General features: G+C 37.3%; 1 pseudogene; it reads right to left on the bottom strand.

The window, feature by feature from the left end:
* Positions 1-20,248: 20,248 nt before the first annotated feature.
* Positions 20,249-20,662, bottom strand: LOC120228535 (annotated as a pseudogene).
* Between the last annotated feature and the right edge of the window lie 1,572 nt (positions 20,663-22,234).

Raw genomic sequence — 22,234 nt, 5'->3', positions numbered from 1 at the left:
TTAGGTAAATAGCTCTTTGCTTTTTTAAGAAAATTATAAAGTATGACAATGCAAATCAGCAATAAAAATGAAGAACTGAAAAGTGCTATAACACAGAGGTACCTTGAAATCATTACATCAGTGAAATTTACATGACATATTCAGTGAAGGCAAATCTATAGACAGAAGTAGCTTAGTGGTTGTCAAAGACGGGGAGGGGAAAATCTCTCTAGTGGGTATGAGATTTCTTTTGGGTGTAATAAAATGCTCTATAATCAGATTGTGATAATTATTATGCAATTCTGAGAATATACTGTAGAAGACTGATTTGTATACTTTAAATGGGTGAATGGTACTGAATGTAAATTATATTTCAATGAAGCTGGTTTTAAAAAGTAAAGATTAAGTGGTTTGTTCAAAATTGCATGACTAGTGGTGAAGCCAGAACTGTAATCCACATTTTCCTAACTACTACAAATCTTTTCTCTCACTCTGCTATTGCCTTGTGTGTTTTTATCCCCTTACTTTCTGACAATCTTGATTTCTCTTTTTGTCATTTATGTATTTGTATTTAGTTCTCTTCTTTTTTCTCATTTCATAATTCCTCAGAAGGACTCATACAGTCCCTGTCCAGCTGTTAAAGAGCCTACAATTTAATCATCACAGTTTGGCTTTATTTCGTATTTGGCTATACCTCAGGGCGACTTCTGATACTATTGATCTATTTTTCCCACCAAAGGGACATAAGGGACTAAGCACATGGAATTTGGTAGGCAAGACTTTGGAGAAGAAGATGACTTTAGCAGGATATGAGCAGCAAGTGGGAAACCACCGAACAAAAGAATGACTCTATTGCTGGAATCTTATTACATTCATAGACACAAGAGACCTACGAGGATTGTTTAACTTGATACTCTTACCCAGGAGATTGACTTACAGCTGGTGTGTGAGAAACGCCATTTTCCAGATGACTTCCTCTCCTGTTACAAAGTCTGGCTATGGCTCCCTGCAAAGTGCTGGATCTTCTCCATGTTCAAGTGTTTGAGACACTTATCTTATCTTTCCTCTCTGTGCTGGCTTTTTCCACTCATCTTTTTTTAATTTTAAGTATCCTACTGTAGGAAGATTAATTCTTCTCTATTGAGTTCGACTCCTTTGCCACTATTTGTGCAGCCATTGTGATATACCCAACTTGGATAGAGGAAGGCATAAGGTAAATAAATAGTAGATCATACTCTACAAGAAAGTCATAAAATAACACCTTTTCTCTCTCTGCAGGTAGGACTAGATTACGTTACTCAAATTTAAGAAATAAAAATAGACATTTATCAACCATTGTCAATCTCTAGCAATGTGACTCATGTTATTAGCAGGTGACTTTTTTTCCTCTTTTCCAAAGAAGATGTCCAATTAAATTATCACTGGTTTCAGTTGCAAATTAGATTTTTTTCATCATTTAAAACATTCTCTGTTGGCTTTAAGTAAATTTTATGTACTTACTTTCCCATAGTTATCATTTACTTCTATGAATCTTAAATTATTTGGGCAAACTGTGAAATTTTTGTTGGAAAACTATGTTAATATTAGTAAGTTCACATCGTTCAACCAAACATATAGTAGTAAATATATAGTAGGACTTGCTTAAATCCATTGGGTTGTGATGGGGAGGTCCTAGGAGAAGGGAGGGTTAAATTACAGAAAGTCAAAGGGAAACAAGGGCGAAGAAAAAAATTGGTCTGGATACAGACATAGTAGAAGTAAAATGCCAAGGGGGAGCACTTATACAACACTATTAGATTTCATATAGTTAAAAGGGAAGGAATATATGTGGCAGACAATGTTAGTTGCTTACTCAATAGCCATTCTCTCCCTTCTTCCTTGCTAACAAAAGGGTTGGTAATGTGCCCCTCCCCAAGGACTGGATTATGGTTGGTCTTATCAATTGTGACTTTAATGTCTCATCTTGATTCCTCCCTACTTGGGATGATGGCATTTCATAGTGATGCTTAGAACTTCAGCAGGCACATTGCCACCTGATGCAAAAAGGAGGATAAAAAATTAAATGTACTGAGGAACAGGAGGATGGAAAGAAATTGGGTCCATGATGACATCACAGAGCTGATGAAATTGATGTACTGCCTCTTTCATATGCTTTGTAAGAGAATAAAATGTTTCAAATGCTTAGTTGGGTGTTGAATTGCAGACCTATCATCTTAACTGAAACAGTGTCAAGGCACTTTCATAATATCAAGAACATAGATGATATGATGGATTTCAAAAACATTTAAGCCGTTGATCAGGCTTAGGTAATATAAGCCTGTTCCTGGAGTCAGTTCCCTGAGTGGGAAAGGGAGCTTCTTCTCTCTAATATGCCTCTCTGGACATAATGACTGAGATTAAAGGCATAGTTAAGGATAAGCAATGGAACTTCTGGGTATCCTCTGATCCTTGAGGTAAAATTCACAACAAGAGCCATCCCTTAAGAAAATAGTGGACAATGATCAAGCTTTTAGAACTTCTCCTCAAGAAGACAAGCTGTTACATTGGCTAATCTCATCTGATAATCTTTTTTAAAAATCTATTTCTGGTTATTATTACACACAGCATAGAAGACATAGCTAAGTACCTAAAAGGAGAGGCCACATTTCATATTGATCAGTGCTAATAGGCTAAGAATGCATAGCTATGCTAACAGTGTGAATTCTATTCCTTCTTCCTATCCCCCTGCTGTACCCTCAGCCATACCCTTCTATTCAATACTGAAAGTAAATGGTATGAAAATGTGCCAACATACCAAACACAGTTTTTATACATCTGTCTTGTTGGTAGAAACTTGAATGGAACCTTGAAGACTAATTGGAATTTTCCAGATGAGGAGATGATATTCACTAACTGGTAGAACCGGCTGTGCAAAGATGGCAATTCAATAGAGATGCAAACAGTTTATCATGGCAGGCATGAGGGATCCACGTGAAGGAGGAGTAGCAGATGGCAAAGGAGGGACTTTCTATCTCTCCTGAAAGGTTTAACCACAAAGAAGATGGTATGGGGGGTGTTAGGCCAGAAAATAAAAGACTATTCTAGCAGCTTAGAATAGGATGAGCTGGAATGAAAGGTGTCTGGGGCAAGAAGGAAACAATTTCAACAAAAATAGATGACAGCGGTAATGGGTATGAATCAAGAAATAATAAGAGACAGACCAAGGGATTTAGCAACCAATTAAATGTAATAGTAACAGGACCAGGGGCAGTTTGAAGATAACTCACTTCTGACAATTAACTGGGATGGATAGTTATGACACCCTTTATAATATATAATAAAAAGGAGTTGGGTTCTGTGTGAAGGGAAAGAAGGAGATAACAAGTATATTTTTTATAGTGTCAAGTGTGAGGCATTTATGGTTTACTCAAGTAAAGCTGTCCAACAGATCAGAGGTTCCTAGGCTTTCAGGTTTCTCATACAAGCAAAATTTTCAAATAAATATGAGGGATCAGTTTAAGACTTCCAGCTTTTTCTTTTGAAAAGACAGGATGTGTTCTTTAAGAAAAAAAACTATCATCTACTAATATCAACATTTCATTCTTATAAAAGGATATTTCAACACCAAAAATTAAGGCATGAATTTTGATACAAAAGGCAATGTATTGTTAATTCAATAAGTTAACTTAATTGTTACCTTGCCTTCAATTCAAAACTCAACTAAAGCATCTTTATTTTTTTTTTCAATCCCTCTTGTACTGATGTAATTCCCATCATTGACTTATAACAGGCACAAATGGCATTTAAAACTACCTCATATAGAGATCTGGAGCCCAACAGAGAAGCCTAAGCTAAAGATCTGGAATCATAAGAATATTATTTGAAGTAGACAAATAGATAATCAAAAGTACTGTTTATTTGGCACTTTCTATATGCCAAACACTATGATAAAGGCTTTCCATATATCTCCTTTCAAAATCTCCAGGAGGTAAGAGAGGATACCTCATTTTTACAGATGAGGACATTGAGACTAGAGATATTAAGTTACCCAAGATCACAAAGCAGGAAGTGGCAGAGCTAGTATTCAAGATTTCTCTAATTAGAAGCTCTAAGCTTTTAAGTGTGATGTTATACTGCCACCATGGAAAAAAACATACAGAATAAGAAAGAGCATCAAAGATGGAATTTAGGAATACTGACACTTTAAGCGCTTCAGAACAACAACAACAACAACAACAAAAGCCTAGAAGAGAAAAATAAATAGGGCCATGTAAAACAAAGGGAAAGAGAACTTCCAAACAAAATCTAAGCTGAAGGGTATTAAGAGGCACAAACTTCCAGTTATAAAATAAGTAAGTCACACAGATGAAAAGTACAGCATAGGAAACATAGTCAATAATATTGTAATTAGCTATCATTTAAACTCCTGACCCTAATACTAAAATAAATTTTTCAGGATCAAATCAAATCATATTCAAATTTATACAATAATATCTATGTTGCAGTCTAAGTACCTGTAACCAGAAAAAAAGTTTTTAAATGCAACTTACAATTTAGGAACTCTGGATATAGAGTATTATGTTTGCCACAATCCTGTAGCCTACATTATACAATTTCAATTATAAAAGATCTAACTGGTGCAGAGATATGAAATGCAATTTCAAATTATTACCGCCAGGAGGCATTGGTGCAGTGGTATCATGGTTTGAATAATTAAGCCAATGCTTTTCATAAGATTAAGACAATCACTCTTACTAAGTTCTAACACAGATTTCCAATCATGAATTCTCCATCTCTTATGTGCCAGTAATAAATAATTACCTCTTAGTTTCAAATTCTTACTTTTTGCTTGCTCTGTGAGAATGGATCTGGGCCCCTTAAATATCTTCTACTGTCTGCCACATAATGTCAGACTTTGTCAGTAGAGGGAGCTGGAGAGATGCTGCCGGAGCAAAGGGTTTTGCTTCTCTGGTCAGATGCCCTCACTTGGCCGACTCCCACAGTTCATGCTCAGTGTCCCGTTCTGATAGTGTAGGAACCAGCACCAGATTCCTGCAGCGTATACAGCTTCTCCAGAGCCAGTCTCCTGAAATACAGTGGCCAGCAATACAGTGGTCATCACCACATTCGGGCAGATTTGTACCACTGTTTCACATGAGACACCTCCTCAAGTTTCTCTGGAGCCCTAAAAAGCAGAATTCTGGCCGGTTCCTGAGGGTAGATTTCCAGTACATTCCCCCAGGGTACCCACACAGTGACTTCTCTGATATTCAATAAGGACTGTGCCTTTTCCCATAGGATTCTGATCTCAGCTGTGGAGGAGAGGGGCAAAGTGGGGTCTATTCTTTGAACTCTCTATCTCAGCCCTGGATAGTAACTGCCCTTATGTCTGTTATACTGTATTCATTAATGTCTTCTTTACTTCTTACTAGCAAAGCTCTAATTGCTCCAATGTCCTGTTGTAGTTAATAATTCTTTATGTAAAACCTTTCCTGTTCAAGTTGCTATATCACTCCCTTGATTTGACCTAGACTAATAAGCTTGTCTTTACATTCACCTTTATGAAAATAATTAAACTAATAAACTAAGTAAATAATAGTAACCCTCTATGAACTTAGGAGGTAGTCACATCACGACTTAAAAAAAAATAAAAGATTCAACTTATACCATTCACAATAAATCTTAACTTTTCTAGTTCATCATGTTTCTCAAGATGGAGCCAACACCCTTTCTAGTGGGTTTTCCTTAACCTTTCCCTACATTTCCTTTACATGAAAGTGGAAAGAAGAAATACAACTGAAACACCCTGGAAAGACAGTTGAGAATGAGTTGCATGGCTAGTAGTCTGTTGTTTAAATTCTCACAATAACACCATGTACTATTATTTCAATGTTACCTATGGGGGAATTGAGACCTAGAGAGGATAAATTAGTCACCAAATTCATACACCTCAGAAACAGTGGAGATGGGATTGAAAGCCAGGCATGCCTGGTTCCAAACTCGCTACACTTCACCTCAGAGAACTTTCCAAGATGGATTTTTGCTTTTGTGTAACTGGCTCTCCTCTCTCTCATTTGGACACAGCAGGCTGCTCATTTGGACAAAACTGTTAGTGTGTGTTTTCATCCACTTTGCCCTCAGAACAGTTGCTTCCACATTCTGCATGTCTCAGAAGAAAACATAAGCAATAACCAAGTACCTAGTATTCAACTACCATTGGGAGCAGCCAAAAAACTGTTTTCATGTGTATTTCCCCTAAAAAAGAAATATTTTCTGCAATATAAGGAACAAAATTGTATACTGCCTTTTCTTTTCCCAATCAAAAGAAGCTATTTAGGCTTAAACCATATAATTAAATATTAGCACTAAAAGTACTGGTTCATACAGCATCCCTTTTTTTTTTTATTTTTTTATTTATTTCTAGGGGAGAGAGAGAGAGAGACAGCATGAGCAGGGGAGGATCAGAGAGAGACGGAGACACAGACTCTGAAACTGGCTCCAGGCTCCGAGCTGGCAGTCAGCACAGAGCCCGATGCGGGGCTCGAACCCATGAACCAGGAGATCATGACCTAAGCGAAAGTCGGACGCTTAACCGACTAAGCCACCCAGGCGCCCTATATAGCTTCCATTCTTAATAAAGGCCGTCGAGAAAGTCGGGATAGAAAGAACTTACTTACACATCCAAAAAGCCATCTGTGAGAAGCCCTCAGCTAACATCATCCTCAACAGGGAAAAACTGAGAGCTTTCCCACTGAAATCAGGAACACGACAGGGATGTCCACTCTCACCACTGTTGTTTAACATAGTGCTGGAAGTCCTAGCATCAACCATCAGACAACAAAAGGAAATAAAAGGCAACAGAATTGGCAAAGAAGAAGTCAAACTCTCACTTTTCACAGGTGACATGATCCTGTACATAGAAAACCCGACAGACTCCACCAGAAGTCTACTAGAACTGTACCATAAATTCAGCAAAGTTGCAGGCTATAAAATCAATGTACAGATATCGGTTGCATTTTTATACACCAATAATGAAGCAACAGAAAGGGAAATCAAGAAACTGATCCCATTCACAACTGCACAAAAAACCATAAAATACCTAGGAACAAACCTAACCAAAGATATAAGAGATTTGTATGATGAAAACTATAGAAAACTTATGAAGGAAACTGAAGAAGACACAAAGAAATGGAAAAACATTCCATGCTCATGGATTGGAAGAATAAATATTGTTAAAATGTCATTACTACCCAAAGCAATCTGCACCTTTAATGCAATCCCAATCAAAATTGCACCAGCATTCTTCTCAAAGCTAGAACAAACTATCCTAAAATTTGTATGGAACCACAAAAGACCCAGAATAGCCAAAGTAATATTGAAGAAGAAAACCGAAATGGAAGGCATCACAAACCCAGACTTTAGCCTCTACTACAAAGCTGGAATCATCAAGACAGTATGGTATTGGCACAAAAACAGACACATAGACCAATGGAATAGAATAGAGAACTCAGAATTGGACCCACAAATGTATGACCAACTAATCTTTGACAAAGAGGGAAAGAGTATCTAATGGAAAAAAGCCTCTTTAACAGATGGTGCTGGGAGAACTGGACAGCAATATGCATAAGAATGAAACTAGATCATTTTCTCACACCATACACAAAAATAAACTCAAAATGGATAAAGGACCTGAATGTCTGGCAGGAAACCATCAAAACCCTAGAAGAGGGGCGTCTGGGTGGCTTAGTTGGTTAAGCGTCCGACTTTCACTTAGGTCATGATCTCGCGGTTTGTGGGTTCGAGCCCCGCGTCGGGCTCTGTGCTGACTGCCAGCTCAGAGCCTGGAGCCTGTTTCAGTCTGTGACACCCTCTCTCTCTGGCCCTCCCCTGCTCACACTGTCTCTCTCTCTCTCTCCTAGAAATAAATAAAACATTAAAAAAAAAAAACCCTAGAAGAGAAAGCAGGAAACAACTTCCTCGACCTCAGCTGCAGCAATTTCTTACTTGACACTCCCCAAAGGCAAGGGAATCAAGAGTAAAAATGAACTACTGGGACCTCATCAAGATTAAAAGCTTGTGCACGGCAAAGGAAACAATTCATAAAACTAATAGGCAACTGACAGAATGGGAAAAGATAGTTGCAAATGACATATCAGATAAAGGGCTAGTATCCAAAATCTATAAGGAAGTCACCAAACTCCACACCTGAAAAACATTTCTTCCAGTGAAGAAATGGGCAGAAGACATGAACAGACACTTCTACAAAGAGGACATCCAGATGGCCAACAGACACATGAAACAATGCGCAGCATCCCTCATCATCAGGGAAATACAAATCAAAACCACACTGAGATACCTCATGCTGGTCAGAGTGGCTAAAACGAACAAATCAGGAGACTATATATGCTGGCAAGGATGTGGAGAAACGGGCACCCTCAGTGGGAATGTAAACTGGTGCAGCCCCTCTGGAAAACAGTGCGGAGGTTCCTCAACAAGTTAACAATAGAACTCCCCTATGACCCAGCAATAGCACTGCTAGGAATTTACCCAAGAGATACAGGGGTGGTGATGCATAGGAGCACATGTACCCCAATGTTCATAGCAGCACTCTCAACAATAGCCAACACACAGAAAGAGCCTAAGTGTCCATCAACAGACAAATGGATCAAGAAGATGTGGTTTATCTGTATGATGGGATACTCCATGACAATGAGAAAAAATGAAATCTGGCCATGTGTAGCAATATGGATGGAACTTGAGGGTTTTATGCTGAGCGAAATAAGTCAGGCAGAGAAGGACAGATACCATATATTTGCACATATAGGAAGATTAGGAAGAACTTAACGGGGGGCCATGAGGGAGGAGAAGGGGAAAAATAGTAGGGGAGAGGAAGGGAGGCAAACCATGAGAGACTCTTGAATGCTGAGAACAAACTGAGGGCTGATGGGGGTGGGGAGGAGGGGAAGGGGAGTGATGGGCATGGGGTAGGGCACTTGTTGGGATGAGCACTAGGTGTTATATGTAAACCAACTTGACAATAAACTATTTAAAAATAAATAAATAAATAAATAATCTTTAAAAAAATAAAAGAAGTGCTGGTTTATATTAATCTAAAGCAGCACATTTTTCAAGTGCTACAAGAAAAAAAAAAACCTGTCAACCCTAAATTCTATACCTGGGAAAAATATCCGTCAGGTATGAAGGCAAATTAAGACATTCTCAGATGAAGGAAAACTAAAGGAATCTGTACCTCTAAGGGTAGCAGACCTACCCATAGAGAATGCCTACAGGGAATTCTCCAAACAGAAAGTACATGACTTCAGAAAGGAAGAACTAACAACATAATAGGTTTAAAAAAAAAGGAGGGTGGTTGGGAAGTAAACATAATAGACTATACTTCTCCTGAATTTCTTAATAATGTTTGATGTTTGAGGCAAAAAACAACAATACCAAATGATGGAGTGCATGATGTGTGTAGAGAAAATAAATTTTTAAAGTGGAGATGGTTAAGGGACCTAATGGAAGTAAGATTTCTACACTTAAAGTGGTAAAATGTTTCCAGCACATTGTTATCACAATTACACATATCATCATAAAAACGAAAGCACCCAGGGGTACCTGAATGGCTCAGTCTGTTAAGTGTTGGCTTCAGCTCAGGTCATGATCTTGTGGTCCATAGGTTTAAGCCCCGTGTCAGGCTCTATGCTGACAGCTCAGAGCCTGGAACCTGTTTCAGATTCTCTGACCTCCGTTGCTCATGCTCTGTCTCTGTCTCTCAAAAATAAATATTCAAAAAAAATTTTAATTAAAAAAAAAACTAAAGCAACCACTTAGAAAACAATATATCTAAAAAAGGTTCAAATGAGGTGAGGACCTTTATATCACATGTTAACATCTACTAGAGAGAATCTATGTCAGAAGAGGCATGCAACAGCCAAAGAGACAGGATGACTCAGTCACCTGCTCTCTGTCTTCAGCTTCTCTGGTGCTGGAATAGAATAGACAAGACCTAGAATAGCCAGGTAGTAGAAATGGACCTTTGCATGGTTTGTGGGTTCATGGAGCATCGGCATGATCTCACTCTCACCAGTACTGATCTCACTATCGCCACTGCTGAACATCTAGCTAGCCAGCAGTAGAGTGCCGAAATGGTGCTATCTTTCTATAAGACCAATAAGACACTTATACCATGGAAAGAGGACTGTTTCATCCTGTCTGTGCTTGACCCACTATTCCAGGTACAGCTCTGCCTTTTCAGGTCACACCTCTCAGCCAGCACCACTACCTAGGGCTCAGAGAATGTCTAATTTACTGTCATGGAATCCTGCATAACATTACCATATGCCTACATACCCACTATACAGCAAAGGAGGGGCAGCAGTGGTCTTGTGTCAATAGCATCCATTGTTCCTACCTAAGCTGCCAAGCCAATAGGAGATTGAAGTGGACTTTTAAATGAGCAGCTAAAATAGAAGCTTGAAGAGAACACCTTGAAAGGATGGGGCCCTATCTTTTATGATTCAGCATAGACCTTAATCTAATAGCCATACAAGAGTGCGATGTCCATAATAATAGAATAAACTGTCTGAGAGGGGATGGAGGAAGAAACAGTCCCACCAGTGTCACACTCCCCCCCGCCAGAAACCCATGTGGGGAAACACACATGCTGTCCCCACAATTTTAGGTTCTGTGTAATCCTTCCTCCAAGGACGCAGCAAGAATCCCACAAATTTTAGAGTTGATACTGCTTCTTGTTTACTTTGGGATCCTTATGCCAGGAGATCACCAAGTGGAGAAAAGGATTACTATACTCATAGCAATAATGGGCCAGGATAATCAGGAAGAAATATAACTTTGGTGACAGATCAGAGGCAAGGAAGAATATGCTGAACACTCAGACAAGCCATGTAACCTTCATTCCCAGCTGTAATTCTAAATAGGAAAACACAGAAACCATTACTGGGTAAAGGCAGACTGACCAGAGGTTTCACACCCTTCAGAATAAGGATGATGCCTGGGTAATTCCACTAGGTAAACCGCACAGATTGGCAGAAGTGCTAATCACTGGGGAGAGGAATTTAGAATTGGTAGTGGAGGCAGGAAGTGATGCATATTAGTTGTGATCCTAGGGCAAACTGCAGCAGCAGCAGTTAAAGAGCTCCTCCCAGAAACCCCCTTGTAAGGTTTTCCAATCAGAATTCTGGAGAGGCTGTGCCGTGACCTCTGGGTATCTGAACTCAAAGAATGGACTGTAAAGAATCCTGTTGGTAAACAACCATCATCATTTAAACAGGAGGGTCAACTTGTCCCTCACAACTGTATTAGTTGATGATTCACAGCTACTCCCATCTCTGGAAACTTGCCCTCACAGGAACAGGAACAGCCTTGCCTAATGGGCTATTACCACCTACCCCTCCTATGGGAAGACCACTGCCAGTGACTGAGTTCCATGACTCAGGGGGAGAAACTTTGTTGTACAATTCATTCCCACAGCTTCCTGTGGGATCAAACAAGCTAGTCTCCAGCTAAGCCCACGATCTGGCTCAGCTTCTTATTTGTCTTTTATTTCCTGTTTCATCTTCATCTATTTTCATTTCTCATCAAGTACGTTTTTGATAAGCCACCTGAACAAGAATTTCTATCCCATGCTCTGCTTCTAGAAACTGAAGCTAACACACTTAGGTACAACCTTGCTCTGCTAGACATGCTTTGGGAAACTTGATAGATTTCCATCATATCTCAAACTTGAAAGCAAATTGTTAAATTGAAATCTCTAGGTAACATAAACTCTGTTATAGCTGGATGCTTTTCATATTACTTGACTTAGGAAACCAGAATTTATGGTAAATGTAATAAAACACTAAATATTCAAGAGTCAATAAACTTCCTATTTCTGCTTTGATGATGTCTTTCCAATGTCTTCATTACTCTAAAGGAGAGAAACATACAATCATACAAAGAGCTTAATTTTCAAATTAGTTGGTTAGTCTGCCCAGAAAATTGCAACAGCAGTCACATACAACTGCAAGAAATGACTTTTGAAATAACTTTCACACAAAATTCATTCTGCCTCTTATTAATCATTATTCAGGTGACTTCTACAAAAGTCCAATTAAAAAAATATTGCAAAACAAAGTCACAAATCAGCATTTTACTATAGAGGGAAATATTTCTAGAAATGATATATAATACAATGGATTCAAAAAACATTACATTGAGGAAAAACAAAAATAAAAACACCACAGAGAATTTAAAATCTTAATTGGTAAACATAATAGTAGGAAACCTTGTGGGCTCAATTCTTCTCCAGGCAAAACACAGAGCAAGTATATTATTTTTTAACTCTGGTTCTCCTAGACTTTAAGACTAGAAATTTATAATGTAGGTGATCAAAATAAAATTATGAAAAAAGTGCTCCTATCACTATGAGGAAAAGAATATGTTATTAAAATTCATTATTCATCTTTCATAAATCTGGTATGTATCAAAATTCATCTACCATTAGGGACACTTGGGTGGCTCAGTTGATTAAGCATCCAACTCTAAATTTCTGCTCAGGTCATGATCTCACAGTTCATGGGTTCAAGCCCTGCATCAGGCTCTGGCTGACGGCCCAGAGCCTGGAGCCTGCTTCAGATTTTGTGTCTCTTTCTCTCTCTGTTTCTCTCCCACTCATGCTCTGTCTCTAAAATTTAAATAACCTTAAAAATTTTTTTAATAATGATGATTTCTTTTCAAGTTCTTTAGCTTATTTCCCAAGGTCCTTCTAAACTTTGGCCCTAATCTACCTTTATAGGTGTATCTCTCACAATCCTTACATAGGACCCAAAGATCAACAAAACTGGGCAATTCACTCTTCTCCAACAAATAGCTTATTTATCTGTATTTATTTCTTTACTACAAGGGAATAACATCATCATTAGGCTCTGGAAGAAACTGATTGGGTTCAAGTTCTTCAGCATTATGTTGAAGGAAACCCCAGACATCGGTATCAATTTATCCATATTTACTTCATTGTATATCTTTAAGTATGAGAGCCATTTTTTTCAAACACAGCCAAGATGTCATTTATTATCACATTTAAACTATTAACAATTATTCCTTAATATCACCAAATAAGCAGCGTTCAAATGTCCCTGATTCCCTTACACATTTTAAAGTCTTTAGTTTGAATCAGGATTCAAATAAAAATCACACATTGCAATTGACGTTGTGTTTCTTAAATCTCCTGAGAATTTTCCATGTCCAGTCTCCTCTTTTCTATTTATTTGTTTAAAAACTCAGGGACACTGGCTGGCTCAGTCAGTTGAATGTCTGACTTTGGCTCAGGTCATAATCTCATGGTTCATGGGTTCGAGCCCCGCATCAGGCTCTGGGGTGACCACTCTGAGTTTAGAGCCTGCTTTGGATTCTGTGTCTCCCTCTCTCTCTCTGCCCCTCCACTGCTTGCCCTCTTTCTCTCTCTCTCTCTCTCTCTCAAAAATAAACAAACATTAAAGAAATTTTTAAAAACTCAGATTATTTGCCTAATAAATTTTCTACACTGGATTTTAATGTCTGCTTCCCCATGGTGTTTTTTTTTTAACATGTTCTTCTGTGCCCTATATTTCCTGTAAGCTGGTAATTAAATCTAGCAGCCTGATTTATTTCAAGGTAAAATTTTTGGCAAGAGTTCTTTATAGATGGTGATACATACTTCTATCAAGAAATATGTAATATCTGGTAGTTTTTCTTTTTGCAGCTGTAATAGCTATAAATGATCATTTCCTCAATCCACTTTATCATTAAGTGTTCACAAAATAGTTAATAGTCACATCCTATTATTCATTCTTCATTTATTAACCATAATACTATTATAGAGAGAAATATACCCTCATTAACTATTCATCTACCCTGGGGCATAGTTCATATAGAGAAAGCAGATAAAAAAATGCTTTTTAACGTTTATTCGTTTCTGAGAGACAGAGAGACAGAGTGTCAGCGAGGGAGGGGCAGAGAGAGAGAGAGGGAGACACAGACTCCAAAGTAGACTCCAGGCTCTGAGCTGCTAGCACAGAGCCTGATGCAGGGTTCAAACTCACAAGATGTGAGATCATGGCCTGAGACGAAGTCGGACGCTCAACTGACTGAGCCATCCAGGTGCCCCAGAAAAGCAGATTAAATGCTTGATTCTTTTAATGGGAAAGAATTTTGGAAGATGATTTCTTAGGTCAGAGCTCTGCTAATGCACTGCCACTAATGAGGGGGTCACACTGTACACAGCGTGTACATTACACTGTAATGTAATGTACACACTGGCACCTGCAAACTAGTTAAAGGAGCTTCAACATTACTACTTGATATGAGCTTAATATGTGAACATGAAGTTTGAAAAACTCAGTAGATTGAAGTCTGACTCTCATTTGACAACTTTAAACATCCAGAGGAAAAGCATTTACCTGCTGATGAATGAATCTAGACAGTGAAGTCTACCTACAATCCAGAGTTTATCAGGTCAAAGGGTACATGAAAGATTCAAGTGCCTCAATTATGGGTCATGCATAAAAGGGAGAAGGTTTGTAGATAAAGGTTTGTATTATGTCCTATCCAAAAGGACCCACTGGGAAGGGCAATGGGACTTATACATACCTTCCCAGATTCCTAGTAACTGAGGAGAGACTGAGTGATGAGCTAGAAGAAAAATGCATCACTTACCACAAGATAACTACAAGTGAGAAATTCCCAAATATATGATAGAATTTCTGAAAGTCTCATGAGAGAAAAACTCACCCCCTCGTAAACCTAGAAGGTGTAAAGACATATTAAGTCATTTTAAGTCAATAAAAAACTTCCTGCATCTAATGCTTAAGCACAAAGGGAGTTTATTGGAAATTTTTATTATAATAATTTATATATAATAATATTATAAGTATAATCTGAAGAAGAAAAACCAAAAGCAAACATCAGACTCAATGGGGAAATGAGAGCTTTTCCCCTAAGGTCAGGAGCAAGACAAGGAAGTCCACTCTCCCCACTTTTATTCAACATAGTACTGGAAGTCCTAGCCACAACAATCAGACAGGAGAAGACCAGAAGGAAGCAGGAAGAAGGAATACAGAAGGAAGCAGGAAGACAAAAGAAAGAAGGAAGAAGGAAGAAAGAAGAAAGAAAGAGAAGGAAAAGGAGAAGAAATAAGATAATGCATTGAAATTGGTTAAGATGCCATGATACTATTTATAGAAAACCCAAAAGACTCCACTAAAAGTCTACTAGAAATAATAAATGAATTCAGTAAAGTCACAGGATACAAAGTCAATGTACAGAAATCTGTTGCATTCTTATACACTAACAATGAAGCAACAGAGGGTAAAATTAAGAAAATAATCCCATTCACAATTTCACCAAAAACAATAAAATATCTAGGAATAAACTTAACCAAAAAGGTGAAAGTCCTGTATTCTTAAAACTATAAAACACTGATAAAAGAAATTGAAGACAACACAAACAAATGGGAAGATACTCCATGCTCATGGACTGGAAGAATTAATATTGTGAAAATGTCTATACTACCCAAAGCAATCTACACATTTAATGCAATCTCCATCAAAACACCAATAGCACTTTTCACAGAACTAGAACAAATAGCCCTAAAATTTATATGGAACCACAAAAGACCACAAAGAGCCAAAGCAATCTTTAAAAAGCAAAACAAAACCGGAGATATCTCAATTCCAGAATTCAAGGTATATTACAAAGCTATAGTAATCAAAATAGTATGGTACTGGCATAAAAATATACACATAGACCAATAATAGAAGAATATAAAACCCAGAAATAGGGGTGTCTGGGTGGCTCAGTGAGTTGAGCATTCGACTTCAGCTAGGTCATGATCTCATGGGTCTTCAACAACGGATGAAAAAATATACAATGGGAAAAAGTCTCTTCAATAAATGGTGTTGGAAAAACTGGACAGCTACCTGCAAAAGAATGAAACTGGACCGTATCATATCCCACACACAAAAATAATCTCAAAATGGATTAAAGACCTACATTTGAGACCTGAAATCATAAAAATCCTAGAAGAGAGCACAGGCAGTAATTTATCTGACTTTGGCCATAGCAACATTTTTCTAGATATGTCTCCTGCGGCAAAGGAAATAAAAGCAAAAATAAACTGTTGGGACTACATCAAACTAAATAGCTTCTGCACAGCAAAGGAAACAATCAACAAAACTAAAAGGCAAACTATTGAATGGGAGATGATATATGATATCTGCAAATGACATCGGATAAAGGGTTTGTATCTAAAATATATAAAGAACTTATAAAACTCAACAACCGAAAACCAAATAATCCAATTTAAAATGGGCAGAAGATATGAACAGACATAAATATGGCCAAAGACTCATGTAAAGATACTCAACATGACTCATCATCATCAGGAAATTACAAATCAAAACTACAAAGAGATACCACCTCACACACCTCATTTAGTCAGAATGGCTAAAATTAATAATACAAGAGACAATAGGTGTTGGCGAGGATGTGGAGAAAGGGGGATCCTTTTATATCATTGATGGGAATGCAATCTGCTGCAGCCACTCTGGAAAACAGTATGAAGTTTCCTCAAAAAGTTATAAATATAACTACCCTATAATCCAGTAATCACACTACTGCATATTTACCCCCAAAATACAAAAAAAAAAAAAAAAAACGATTTCATGGGGATACACAGACCCTTATGCTTGCTGCAGCACTTTTTAACATGTCCAAATTATGGAAGCAACCCCAGTGTCCATCAATAGATGAATGGATAAAGATGTGGTATATATATACAATGGAATATTACTCAGCCATATAAAAGAATGAAATCTTGCCATTTGCAACAACATGGATGGAGCTAGAGAGTATTATGGTAAAAAAAAATTAGTAAGAAAAGAAAAGTGCCATATGATTTCCCTCATATGTGGAATTTAAGTAACAAATGAGCAGACAACAGGAGAAAAAGAGAGAAAGAAACCAAGAAATACACTTTTAAGTATAGAGAACAAGCTGAAGGTTACCAGAGGGGAGGTGGGTAGGAGAATGGGTTAAATAGCCACAGAGAATTAAAGAATACACTTAATGTGATGAGCACTGAGTAACATATAGAATATACATATTACAATATATTGTACCCCTGAAACTAATACAACACTGAATGTTAACTATACTGGAATTAAAATTAACTTAATTTTAAAAATGTATAATCTGAGAAAAAGTTGAGCGTTTATTTTTTTAAGTTAATGTTTTTTTGGGAGAGGGATAGAACACAAGTGGGGGAGGGGCAGAGAGAGGGAGACACAGAATCCGAAGTAGGCTCCAGGCTCTGAGTTATCAGCACAGAGCCCATGAACTGCGAGACCATGACCTGAGTCAAGGTCAGGCACTTAATCAACTGAGCCACCCAGGGGGCCCAAAAGTTAGGCACTGTGGGAAGGATATGAATACAGCTGGCACTTGGGTGTGATTGGAAACAGGAACGAGAATGCCATAGAATTTCTCACTGTATCTCTTGCCTCTGCTTACTGTTAAATGTATGTTTCTTTGTCTCTTATTTCTCTTAGGACTGCTTCTTCTGTTCCCCAGACCATAGACTGCCTCATCTGATAGGGTGCCATGAGTTATGAAGGTTTACCTAGCACAGCTTTTTCCCCTCTGGAGAGATTATGCCATCACTTTGTCTTGAGTCCACAAGTTCTAGGGATGGAACTCATTTTCCAGCTTGGCCACAGGCTGAAATCAACTTGTAACATGGTTCCTTCACAGGCACTACGTAGAATGCTCGAAAGGACATAGTGACAAGTGAAAGACATCCCTAGTCCCACAGATGTCCACTGCAATATCCCAGCACAGGACTGTGAATATTATTCCTACCACTTAATATCTATGAGAATAAAGGTTTGCTCAAGCACTCTGATTCTGAACTTCCACATATGTAAAATATGGACAACATTGTTCCTATTTTCCATCCAAGTTTTCTGTGAGAAACAATGGGATAAAGATTCTAATAACACTTTGTAAACTAAAAGGCAAGACAAATGATGATATAACACCCCAATATCATAAGTGATTTCTCTTCCTCTGTATATTTATGGACCAAATAAATAATACCACATTGTATACCATTGGATTATCTCTTGCCAAATACTCCTTTCACATGTAAAATGTCTTATTTGTTTTGCTAGTCACATAGTACATGCTATGAGGGTAAGAGTTATAAGCCAAGGAGGGATTGCAAACTGGTGACCCACAGACTTGCTTTGTCTTAAATGTCCCTGATCATTACACTTTTTCCAGAATACACAATCAATCCACCCCTTTTAACTTAACTTGTCTCTTCAAACCTGTCTGGCCACTGCAGTCATTTGAATCTGTGACCCCCAAACAAGAAAGAGCAAGGAATATGGAGAAGAAAAACGGTGAGTTTAAATGCTGATGGCAATAATTATTTAAATGTTCTCTGGTTATGGATTTTTTTTTCCTCCTTCATAGTATGTATATTTGGCTTTCCATCAAAATGTTAACAAACATTGTGGCTGGGAAATACAATCTTCTTCCTACTGAAATATTAGAATCTTTTTTTCCCAAAGTTCTACTATTTTTATAAGAGCAAAAATTAAGTTATTGTTTAGGAAATGAATGAGTAAACTTGGCCAGGCAGCTAACGGTGTATCACTTGGCTTACAGTCATCTTTGTATTGATTTCCCTGGTGCTCATCCCACCTTGCCTGAGGCTATTTGAAAAGCTGCAGCTAAAACCCATCCTCTGTTTTGACCATTTTCTGCCCAGTCATTTTATGCTTCAGCAAAATTCTTACTGCCTTCCTCAATGGACCTCTGGGAATAGAAAAACAACTTCAATAAAAGCACAGAGAATCAAATGATGAGACCAAGACATTAACAAAACTCTAAGCTGTCCTAAATTCCTAGAACATATTACATTAGCATAGCTCCTCTATATTTTAACATATCCTGGTGCATATTACTTAACAAATAAGTGTTTACATTTATCAAATGATTTTTCTGTGTCAATTTAAATAGTCGTTTTTTTATCTATTAATATGGTGAATTTTCTTATATATTTTTTATGTTGATTGAGACTTCAGTGCATTCCTGGGATGAACTTGATCTGAATAATGAATTATTTTATAATAATCAAATGTTTCTTTAGTTAATATTAGCTAATAGCTAATTTAGAATACGGAAACATGCATCCACAAGTGAAACTGTCTTATAATATTTTTATTGCCTTTATCTGACACCGGGATCAAGATTGCACTAATCTCATTAAATTAACTGAAGTGCTTCTTTTCTGGAAAAAACAATGTAAGATTAATGTTTCCTTAAAAATTTAGTAAAAATTCTATGTGAAAGAGACCAAGGGCTACAAAGTTTTGGTGGCAGGGAGGTCTTTTACAACCAGTAAATGTCTCTACTGTTTACTGGCCTATTCAATTTTTCCAATTTGGGCAGTTGCATTTTTCCAAATAGTTTATGCTAAGGTCTTGTAAATTACCAACTCTATTCTAATGTGGTTACTCATAATAGTTTTACTTAAAATCTGTTTTACCTCTGTAGCTATTTTTCTTTTTCATTGCAAGTTTCTGTTTTCACTGTTTTTTCTTTTTCTTGCTTGATCTTGCTAGACAGCTTCAGTCTTGTTGCTATTTTTATTATTTTTCTTAATTTAGAGAGGGAGAGAGAGAGAGAGAGAGAGAGAGAATCTTAAGCAAGTTCCATGCTCAGTGCAATGCAGGACTCTATCCCATGACCCTGGGATCACGACCTGAATTGAAATCAAGAGTTGGAGACTCAACAAACTAAGCTACCCAGGCGCCCCATATTTTTATTATTTTTATTTCTTCATTTTACTAATTTCTTTTTTAATGTTGTAAATTCTTCTTCCTTGTTTCTTTCAGGTGGCTTCTTTATTCACTCTGCTACATTTCCAACTTCGTCAACTGAATGTTTAGTTTATTCATTTTCAAACCTTGCATGTTCTGGTAAGTTTACTTGAAACTATACATTTCCATCAAAGGCGTCTGTTAGCGGTGTCTTACAAACAGTCATTTGTGAGGTTTTACTGTGATAAATTACTGTTGTTTGAGTCCTAAAACTTCATAATTCCTTTCATGATTCCCCCTTTTTAATATATACAAAGACATTTTATTATTGTTTTGCTATATAACAGTGAATATACTCAACTGCATTTTCTCAAATGGCAAATAAGACACAGATAACATCTCTTTGATTCCTGAAAACCTCAGTATCATCTGTCTTTTGGAGGATCCAGTTTCCTATGACGTCTATGAGGATACCAATGGTGCTTAGTAGTCAAGAACATTTTGCTAAGTTGTTCTATCAGCCGTTTTTGCTCAGAGTGTTCATTTTATTTTTCTAATCTGGTTTTTAGCACTTGATCATGTTTCTTCATTACTACGCACAGGATCTGGCTGTGGGATGGGTTTTGTTTGTTCATACGGAACGTCCACAGAAGGGTGGTAGCATACTGTCGTCCTCCCATTAGATGGCAAAGCAAACTCTACTTGCAATTACAGTCATCTGGAAGAGGAGAATATGTAGATTTATGACAAACGTAATCTAAAGATCCATTTTGAATTGGAAATAAATGTTTCCAGATAGTTCTGTTTGATACTGTCCGCTTTACTGCTGCTAACACCATGGTGACTCAAGATGCTTATCAGGTAATGTGAAAGAAGATGATCTGAAGAGAAACTGCTTTTAAAATCTGCTTCCAGGAACCCCTGTTTTCATCCCTGACAGCCGCTCACTGCCAGCCCACCATTTTACCTCGATCCTCATGATCCCCTTTTAATCCAGGGATTATTTATTAATATAAAAACGTACATTTAGGATTATGTAAACTAGCTTCTTTTCTTGTTTAAAATTTCTAGTGTTGATTATCGTCAGAGAATACAGCATACATGATATCGATTCTTTGAAATTTAAGACTGCCTTTATGGTGTTGTAAATTTCCACGTGGGGAATATACAAGCACATACAAACTCACATATACATGCACATATGTATATATACACATATGTGTATGCACATATATAAAATAGTTCAAGCTTCCTTATTACATTACTTAGTTCTTTTATGTTTCTCTTAGTGTTTGTCTGATTTATTTATCAATTTCTGATGAAAGCATGTTAAAATCTCTTACAACATATATTGACACATCTATTTCTCTCTACCATTATGCTATTGCAGCTTTATATAGTTTGATGCTATACTGTTAAAGCATATGTATTCATGTTGGTTATATCTCCTTGCTCTATTATTTTACCAGTATATGTCACTATCATCTTTTTTCCCATATATTTTTTGCTCTGATGTATCTGGAGGCAGATATTAAGATGGCCACTCTCTTTTGGTTCGTAGTGGCCAATATGAGTTTGTATCCTTTTATTTTCAAATTTCCGGTGTCTTTTTTTCCTGATTTGAATCTAAATAGTGCACTGTTGATTGTGTTTTATTTTTTTAAATGTCATCTAAACTTCTATCTTTTAACTGATGAGATGACCAATTCACACTTATTAAAACTATTATTGGGACACCTGGGTGGCTCAGTCGGTTAAGTGTCTGACTTCGGCTCAGGTCATGATCTCGCAGTTCATGGGCTCAGCCCCGCATCAGGCTCTGTGCTGACAGCTAGCTCAGAGCCTGGAGCCTGTTTTGGATTCTGTGTCTCCCTCTCCCTCTGACCCTCCCCTGTTCACGCTGTCTCTCTCTCTCAGAAATAAAAAAAATTTTTAAAAAAAATTTTTAAAATTTAAAACTATTGTTATATTAGGGCTACTTTTTCATACTTTCCAGTGATTGTACTTTCCCTGTTTATCTTTTTTCCCTTTCCTTCCATATATATATATATATATATATACACACACACACACACAGCACTGATGCTGAGAATTCTAATGTCAGGCAAGTTACTATTCTCAAAGACATAAAGGATAAAAATATATGTTACACATACATTTATATGTATATATATATATACACACATATACATATATATATTCTTCCTCTGTGGCCTTTTAGAGTTTTCTCTTTATTAATACAGTTAATTTTAAAGCTTATTTATTTATTTTGAGAGAGAAGAGAGTGAGTGAGACAGAAAGAGAGCAAGCACATGCACACAAGCACGGGAGAGGCAGAGAGAAGGAGAGACAGAATCCCAAGCAGATTCCTTGCCATCAGCACAGAGCCTGGTGCTGAGCTCCAGCTCCAA

This window comes from Hyaena hyaena, unplaced genomic scaffold (assembly GCF_003009895.1).
Source record: "Hyaena hyaena isolate Hyena2069 unplaced genomic scaffold, ASM300989v1 scaffold_24, whole genome shotgun sequence".
Taxonomy (NCBI): domain Eukaryota; kingdom Metazoa; phylum Chordata; class Mammalia; order Carnivora; family Hyaenidae; genus Hyaena; species Hyaena hyaena.
Note: the sequence above shows the minus strand (reverse complement) of the source record. Positions and strands in the feature narration are given on the sequence as shown.